The sequence below is a fragment of the Chelon labrosus genome (assembly GCF_963514085.1).
Source record: "Chelon labrosus genome assembly, chromosome: 17".
NCBI classification, from domain to species: Eukaryota; Metazoa; Chordata; class Actinopteri; order Mugiliformes; family Mugilidae; genus Chelon; species Chelon labrosus.
In genome coordinates, this window is record NC_140350.1 from 9,153,273 (window position 1) to 9,162,723 (window position 9,451).

Below are 9,451 nucleotides of genomic sequence, written 5' to 3' on the forward strand. Positions count from 1 at the left end.
TTCCTTTCAACTTAAACAGTTCCACTGGGGAAAGAAAAGTGACGAATGCATTAAACATTGTAATAATAATGGAACATGCATAATAGACATTCAAAACTAAAGGGTAGGACTAATTTTAATGAAATTAAAGAATAAAAGAAACACACGGTGGGTTTGGTGATGAGTGCATGGGTGTCTGATGCAAGGGATAAGGGACGTACTGGCATCAGCAACAGTTATGGCAGACGATGTGTAAGTGCTGACCCTGTACATCCCATACATTTACATACACCCTCTCATATGAATGAGTTGTTTAAGGCTTTAAAAAATAATAGTTGTTATAATAATTGATTGTAAGTTGCAGTGAAAAGTTGCAGTAAGAGTTTGTTGTATATGTTATTCTGTGTTTCTTTAGCAACCCATCCATTCATAGTTCAGCAGAGTACGACGCACTCTTCTTTGTTCATAGTGGTACTCTTTTTGTCTGAACCCCTGTGAAAAGTACAGGTAACCTGAAAAGGTGAGATGCATCATTAGTATCATTACAAACAGGATCATAATGCAGTGGCTAGACTGCATAGACTTAGACTGTGACTTACCTCTTTTCTCAAAAGCAGCATCTACTTGGAAGCCGATCCCGGGGAATTCCCTATGGATGAACTTTGGATACCCGACATCCATTCTGCCTCTCCTTTCATTGTAACTGTATGAGTAACATGAGGAAGAGTGTTAATCAGCACACAGTCTCTGTCTATATCCGGACTGTGCTCTTCGGGTTAGTATTTCCTCATTACTCACCTCCAATATCTGTTCTTTACAAAGAAAAGGGTTCTGCTTGTAAATGGCACATGAACAGCAGCATGTACCTTGGTGACGGATGCAGGGAAGCCAAAGTCGCTGAGAGGTTTGGGATAACCGGGTATGACAGTGTTTTCTGTCACAGCCCAGTAATGGGTCCCTGTGGTGTCAAAAGGTTGAGTTATGTTTGTTACCGCTCCCAGCATTTCTATGAACAATTAATAAAGCTAATGTTATACCTTCGAAGAAAATGACGGTGTGCTGTTTCTTATTCTCGTAAGCAGCATCAACTTTGTTGATTCCAGGCCAGACAGACTGAATTGTCTTCATAATGATGCTATCCCTATGGCTCCTCTTCCAGAAATATCTAAGAAAGAAAGAGATTCACAATAAGTGGACAGTGGTCATATACAACATTCATCTTATTAAACTAACAGCTCTGTAACAGTAGCATGTTTCCGGCAAAGGTCAAGTGACTAAATAAACATGCATAAAAGTCTGACCCATCTTTAAAGAAGTAAAGATCCCCTTGAATGGAGGTTGCAGCATCAAAGCTCAACTTTGTGTTGCACTTGTCTGGAGGACGTCCAGGCTCTGATTGATCAGATTTTGCTCTGACTCCTTTGGGAGACAAAAGAGAGAAATGACAGGAGAGTTTGCCACTGCTTTTGTGATATTTGCTCTGTTTCTGAAATGCAATGTTGCAGCTTTTGGATTAGTTAAGCTCTCACCATATATAGCTTGTATTCCCTCTCTGTCATCATCTGGTAGCGTGTACCCCTCTGTGTCCACATACTTGTAGACAGGATGCATCAGAGCTGTCACATCCTCAGAGTGGGCTAATCCCAGAGCGTGGCCAAACTCATGAGCTGCCACCAAGAACAGGTTGGTTCCTGTATACACATACTGATAAAGTTACTGCAGGCACATAACCAGCTATACTGTAGTGTTACATTACCAGTGCTGTTACAGTCTTCACCTGCTGAGGTTAGAGTCCAGTCTTCATCTTCATCGAAATGGGTATCACCTCCGATGTCTTCTCCAGGGGAGAATGCATGTGCCAAGACTCCACCTTTCCCATCGAATGGAGAAGAATCTCCATGGTCTGGTTTGTAGAGCAGAAGAGCAAAGTTAGCACAAAACCAAACATTTCAAAGGCCCTGAATGGACAACATTACCTCGAGCCTTGAATTTGATTATAATGTCAGCGGTGTCACTGTCAATCCGCTTGAAATCCAGCAGAGCGACATCACTGTAGAGTTTCAGAGCCTTTGCTAAGGTGGCATCCACATCGCTTTGACTCAAGTCTGCTGTGTAGTCCGATATCCTGTTACAGAGTGAAAATAGCTTGCTCTATGGTTGGATGAACTTTATACTTAAGCTCAGTGCTCTCTGTTTGGTGCTCTTTGTGTGATTCTCGTACCTGTATGTGACCACAGTCTTGTCCCACTTCGGTCGGCCATCAAAGAGGCCATATCTGTTGACATCTATGAAACCACAGCGGGGACGAGACATCACTTCCAGTGTCTTGGAATCCAACTGCCCCGTCACCTCCAGCCCAAAAAACATCTGCATTTTTCTGAGACTGCTTTCAAAAGACACTAGAGAGCTGCGCTGCATAGCTCTGGAGGCACTGACGCCCGTATCAGAGTAAAACTGCGACAAATACTTCTGGAGAAGGAAAATGAAAATAAACTGATTTTAGGTTTCGTTGTAGCCAGGCCAAATCTAAATTCTCAGAATATGAGTCTGGTAACAGGCCATTTGGAGCCATTGTGGGCCAAGTTTCAGCCTATACAGAGAAAAAAAGCATGCGACTGGATAGTCCTCCAACCAGTCAGAGCCATTTTATTGTAAACAAATTTAACTCCACGGTGCTAAAATGATGAGTGGCTACATTGCTGTTACTCTTCCTTCCATTAAACCTGCTCAAATGGTTTCATTGGCCCGGCAGACCTTTGCTGGGTCATAATCAGTTCCCAGTGGTTTGACTCCAGACCATCTTCACAACAAAAATGCTGTGGGCGGGGGAGGAGGGGCTGGCTGTCAGGCTAATTTAGCTTGCAACTGTCATGCAATGTATGCAAAGTAAAAATCATCAAGAAATCAAACACATATATGACCATTGGTGGACCATTTGTGATATTAACATATTTACATTCACCAACTGTCTGTTTCCATAATAAAAGAAATTTCATATTGTGAATTTGCTAAGCTGGTTAGCTTTCACAATTGGGGAGATGTGCGGAAAGTGAAATCATAGACTCTTAAAGTAGTGTGAGTTAGTTTTGTTGCATAATAAACACATACATCAGCTGCTGTTCTGTTGTATTTCTGCCAAAACAGATGCCCAAGAGCCATTTGTTGCCTCCTGAATTCTGGCATTACAGAATGCTAAGTCGCCCGTTTTCACCATAACCGCAGGTGTTGCCACACTGAGATGATTCACTTCCAGAATAATCACATTCTAAAATACTTCAATCGCTTCCTCTGACTATTTTAGACCATAACAGAAGGCAGGAGGTACAATCACTCAATCAAATATATACTCAACATACCTGAAAATACGCTTTGAAAATATTTTAGAAGAAAATATACATAATTTTATAGTTATCTTCACAATGTGCAGGCATATGCTCCATTTTTTCCCCCATGTTATACACCAACAGTATTTTAAACTTTACTTTAAAGTTTTTCTTTATCGCTGTGACACAGTTGGCCAATGATCAAGATATCCCTGCAAAATCCTCAGAAAAGTCAATGCATTTTGGCATTGATGTTGATACATTGAAAAGTAATGGATATCACAGGATATTATTACCAGGTAAGCTAACACAGCACACAGAGAAATATGTTCATAACATTCATATTTACCTGGGCTTTTAAGAGCTCCTCTTGGCTGGGTGAAGTGGCGGGCAAAGCTCCACAGAGTGCTACAACAACCGCCACCATCGCTGTTTTGAAAGCTGGTTCCATGATTCCCTTTTTATTTCAAAGAAGAAGGAGAAACTCCGGGCGCTTAAGATGTTCTTTATCTCGGATTCTGTTTCAGCTGGTCGTAATGAACCATCTTGTTATTTCCTGAAACATTCAGTCTCAGTGTTTTGGATGGAAGATGGAAGAGCAGGGGAAGATGCCTGACTGGGCAACAAAACATTCCTGCAAGTGTCTGAACAGGCCCATTCGGAACAACACGAGAGACATAATGGCTGTAGTGATAAGAAGGTGGGGCTGGTGTGGAGGGCGAGATGAGGCTGATAGCTGGAGTGGCTTGAACTGGCATGTATATGATGTACGGTAGACCAGACACTGTATGAATGATCTATCAACAGGAACACTTTGGATTTTTGCCACTAATAGACAACATCAGGTGCTTTCTGTGGGCAGTTTGCTAATTGCGGTAATTAGACTACTCATCACCAAAGGGGGAAAGCCACATTCAATTCCAGTATTTGGTAGCTGTTAGTAACTGTCAATGTGAATGTAGTCCAATCAGTGTAAAGATGTGCTTCATGGCAGACGGTTGGCCAGCTCCTTTTGGGTGATTTCAATATGGCTGCAAATCACCCAGATCATCCTCATAGAATCTCATGTTGAGACTTTTTATTTTTTTTTTCTAACAGCAGACACTGCAATGCAATCTGAATTGTTCTCAGGTGAGCTAACTGCACCTTTGTCATATATAAAATTATATGCATACATTGCTGTACATCACCGGGGAGCTAGACTTATCAAGGGATAAAAACATTCCTTCAAAATGCAATATGATGTGTGCGGAACGTCTGAATACATTAGCCAACTAGTGGAGCTATAGAACTAGTCAGAAACGTGTAGAAAGTTCAAGACTCCAGCAGCGCTTGTCATAAATGGAACAACTTTATTAGACAGACATTTTTCGGCTCGCTGCCTTCATCATGGTCAACATCACACTACAAAGGACAATTTCAATAATGTATGATGTAAAAAATGGGTAATTTTATATGAGTATCCACTTATAAGCCAATAAGACACCTGCAAGTTGGATTTAGTCAAATGACAAATTATTGACAAAACAGCCAAAAGAGAGGAATGCCCAGTTGAGATGAATGGTAAAGATAAGATACAAAAACAATAAAAACAGCATAAATAGGGCACATATGTATACAAAATAGAAAAAAAAAAAAAAAAAAGGATATAATAAATACAAATTATACAAAAACACAAAATATGTGATTACTTCTGCTCTTGGTACATAAATGGCATAGTTGGAAAATGGAAATCAGTACAGGAACCCTCTGCAGATGCACCATTCATGTACAGTTTGGAACTTAATTTGTGGATGCTGTACTGGTGTATTAATTGAATCTATTTATTAATATTAATTTCTCGAGACCTGTTTTTAAATTGTCCTGTTAAACAGAAATCAATGGCAAGCATGAAAAATAATATCTATGCATACAGTCTAAATATGATTGAATTAAATACTGATCTATAATGTTTAGAAATGTTGAGTTTAACACTGTAGTACATACATTCTTCTTCTAGAGGCGTGGCTACATAAATTTAAAATTAGCTGCTCTAGAAGTTTGTGCAGCGCAGGAAGAAGCTGTTCCTCAGCACACGGTACAGCCTCCCAGTCCTCAGGCTGTACTCAAACACATAGGGTCCGCTGTAGAGGTAAGTAAAACCTGCAGGACAGAAGCTCCATATTAGTTTCTGGCTTCTTACAGAAAAACAATTTTACAGATACGGCTCTCCTCAGTTGACTGATATCACCTCATCATAGCTATCCGTCACCTGGCTTTGCGTAACATAAATTAATAATTTATGTCAAACTATAGATGACCCAAGACACGCAAACGAATGACTCTGCAACAAACTGACGAGCAAACACAACATCAGCGCCTTGAGCTTGCAAATGACAATGAGCTGAATGACATGTTTGATATAATGTCTCTGCAGGGATTCTGGATCAAAGTCAAGGGGTAACTATGATGAGATAGGAATGAGAGCACTCAAGACAAGGCTTCCATGTCCAACATGATATCTGCCAAGAAAACTAAACTGAGGAATAGAGCTGACATAATGAACACACTTTGCACTTTGCCAGGACATGAAATAATTAACCACTTATCGTACAAAAACACAGCCCTTGACGGGGATTATTTCATAGTCAACGGCCCATGTCAAAGTAAACACAGGCATTTCATCACATTCGTAACTCTTAAACTCTTAAAGTACTGTTATGGAGGAAACAAAGCTGTGAGACAAAAGCTACAAGAACTTGCACGCCATCGCTGTAATGATGATGTTATTACAGGTTGGCTGTTTTTCCTATTTTTAGTTTTTGCTGACTGGTTATTAGTTGTGGTGTCATCTAAGTGTTAAGAAAGCAAAAAAAACAAAAACAAAAAAAAAACACGTTATCAAAAACGCAAAAAAACCCCCAAAAAAACATGGAAGATGGATGATGACTCACCTCTCTGCTGGAAAGCTGCTGTCACCTTGTTGGTCAGGCCTGGAAAGGTCTGATCCACCCGTTTGGGGAATCCCCGGTCCATAGTCCTCCTACCCTCGTCATAGCTGAAGAAAGACAAAATAAATACACAGAATCAGTGAAGCAAATGAAAAAAGAATATGCAAGTAATCTGAAAACAAAGATGACTATTTATACTGTAACCAAACCTGTAGTAATAGTTGTCTACAAAGAAGAGAGTTTTGCCAGATTCCGCATCATGGAGAGCAGCATCAATTTTCCTCACGGATCTTGGGAGACCAAAGGCGGTCAGTCTTTTAGGATAGCCCTGAACAGGGGTATAGCCACTGAAGGCCCACACTTTACGGCCTGTAGACAAAAGATTGTAACATGTAACTTAGTTTGAATGATAAATGGTATGAATGCTTTGGATCGACATGGGCAACATGTACCTTTGAAGAGAAAGACTTTGTCTGACTGGCGGCTCTCATAAGCAGCATCAATGTTGACAGGGGCATTAGGCCAGAAGTTTGTGATGAGAGTCTGCTGAGGTGTCCTGCTCTGAGGGTAGCTGCGCCAGAAGAATCTGAGAAAACACAGGGACACAATCTTATAGTACCTGGGACAGGAAATCATCCTAATGAGACTTTGGCTATATATTTTAGAGAAATCTGCTGTGCATCTATACCTGTCCTTGAAGAAGAGCATCTCTCCTCGAAGGGTGGCCACAGCATCCAACACCATGGTTGAATCACAGGCATCAGGAGTGGTGGGGGGCTCGGGTTCAACCACTGAAGGATCCTTAGTAGGGTTTGCACCTGGAGGTTAAACAAAATATCTTTATAGATAGCATCACAAGGCAACAAAACCCAGTCTAGTACCAATATGGAAGTAATAATCAAACACTGATCCAGAACCTCCAACTTACCATACAGGGACTGGATGCCTTTTACATCGTCCCGGGGCAGAACAAAGGTGTCAGGGTTTCTGTATGAGTACACAGGGTACATGAGAGCACCAGGATCATCGGAGTGAGACAAGCCCAGAGAGTGGCCAAACTCATGGGCGGCGACCATGAAGAGGACGTAGCCTAAAGCAGGGAAAGCAGAGTGATGGATCAGTTACAGCCCCTCTAGAGTAGATGAGGAATTAAGTAAAAGAAGATGCCATGTTCTGTAAAAATTAACAAACTTACCTGAGCTTGAGCGGAAAGTAAATTTCTCATCGTCATCAAAATGGGCATCTCCTCCAATACCAGGAGAAGGAGCGAAGGCATGGGCAAGAGTATTACCAGGGCCATCAAAGGGGTAATAATCACCATGGGCTGTAAGCAAGACAACATTTTAAACTAAACATACAAAAACATTCCATACAATGTGCAATTAATATATGTTTTCCTGCAATTGTCTGTCCAAGGGAGATCTTATTGCTTTAGTTGCACACCACACAAATGTATATCTTATAGCCACCAGCCTGTGTCAAAGTAAACGCAGACATTTCAGCACATTCTTAACTCTTAATGTACTGTAAAAGAAACAAAGCTCTGGGACAGAAGCTGCAAAAACTTGCACGGCATCAGTGGAATGATGGTGCTTTGGTTGTGTGGAGTGAGCATTATGTAACCATACTGTAACTATACAAACAGTCCACTAAAAGCCAATCAGGAAGAAATGACTGGAACATACATTTATCAAATCACACTGCGCATTGTACTCACATCGGCGACCAAAGGAGATCATGATGTCGGCGGTGCCGCTGTTGATCCTTGTGAATCTCAGAGGAGTGACTTTGGCCCAAACCTGCAGAGCTTTCTCAATGGAGTCATCCACCTCTGCCTGAGACATGTCCGGTGTGTAGTTCTCGATCCTGTAGCACAGAAAATTACAACTCAATGATTAACCACATGAAATGCCTGTAATAGTAAACTTCTCTCACATTCTCTCTTCAGATCATTCACCTGTATGTCAGGCTGTTTTTGTCCCACTTGGGACTGTTTCCAAAAGTGGAGTAACGAGCAATGTTTCCGTCTGGAACGCCGCAGCGGGGCTTCTTCATCATGGCCAAGGTGTCGGCATCCAGAGTCCCTGTGATCTGGAGACCAAAGAACCTCTGCATCTCACTCAGCTTCTTGCTCACCGGGCTGATCCCCCGCCTCACAGCTGGACCACTCTCCTGCGTTAGGTTGAAAAATTTCTTCAGGTAGCCCTGCGAACAAAGATGAGGTGAGATAAGACTATTAGTATCTGTGAAACACTGAGCAGATGAGACAAGTCAGACACATGAAGGTAAAAGTGATGACACATACCTCTGCAAAACTTTCATCCTGGACAGTGGTACCCGACGCAGGCAAACAGCAACCTGCAGCAGCCAGGCTCAGTAGAATGCACACAGTGAAAGACCTCATTCTTCCTCGCTGATTTTGACTTGTGTATGTCCACTGGGGTCGGCTGTTATATAGCCTGAATAGTGGAAGTGTGTAGAGGAGTGGGCGTGTTGAGCAACTGCCTTCTTCGACCTGTGACTCAAGGACTTCTCCATTTATGGATGACAAGATAAGAAGATCAGTCAAGAAAAAAATCCCCGAAGAAGCCTATAATTATGACGGCATGACACATGACATTTGCATGCAGATTCTGCAGATTTTAAACGCAACTATTACTTCAGGACTAACCAGAGTTCTAAATTAAGTGATGTGGAAGATGGAAGGCAACAGGGACGTTTTTAGGGTCACGCAGGTGCTCTCAGTATTGAGTGTATTGTTGTATCAGAATGTCCTTCATGTTCTTTGTCAGTACTGTATATTAATTCACACATCTAGGCAATTTAAAATGAGAATATCTTAAGAAAATATCAGATGCTTGAGGTAGAGTGTTATGAAAACAGACATCTTTACTTATGGACTCTCCAGCCCTCAGGCTACTGTTTCTGCTAAGAAAGAAATGTACTTTGTGAGCAGACAAGTTGTGTCACGTTGTGAACAAAAGCCCTGTTGAATGTCTTCTTGGACCTGACGTCTCTGTATATTTCCATGATGGTCTTTCCTCATCAAACATTAAAATCACAATACGGTTGCCCGTAAATACCTTGCCTAACATACATGGGCGGTTGCTCCACTGAAAAAAAAATAAATAAAAGAAAGAAACAACAGATGTTTTTAGAGAAGCTGTGGGTGTCTGTTATTCACTTGTTTTTTACAAATCTGTAATTCGAGTACTTATT

At 41.4% G+C, this 9,451-nt stretch overlaps 1 pseudogene across 1 annotated transcript; it reads right to left on the bottom strand.

The window, feature by feature from the left end:
- Positions 1 to 85: 85 nt before the first annotated feature.
- Positions 86 to 8,744, bottom strand: LOC311502147 (annotated as a pseudogene). The gene is made up of 19 exons (XR_014699998.1): positions 8,538 to 8,744; positions 8,190 to 8,437; positions 7,950 to 8,098; positions 7,428 to 7,556; positions 7,161 to 7,322; positions 6,685 to 7,050; positions 6,442 to 6,601; positions 6,236 to 6,339; positions 5,349 to 5,444; positions 4,668 to 4,684; positions 3,652 to 3,759; positions 2,201 to 2,448; positions 1,956 to 2,104; positions 1,757 to 1,882; positions 1,281 to 1,670; positions 1,017 to 1,144; positions 778 to 937; positions 579 to 682; positions 86 to 491 (listed from the first exon to the last, which is right to left on the bottom strand). The product of XR_014699998.1 is annotated as an uncharacterized misc_RNA (transcript).
- Between the last annotated feature and the right edge of the window lie 707 nt (positions 8,745 to 9,451).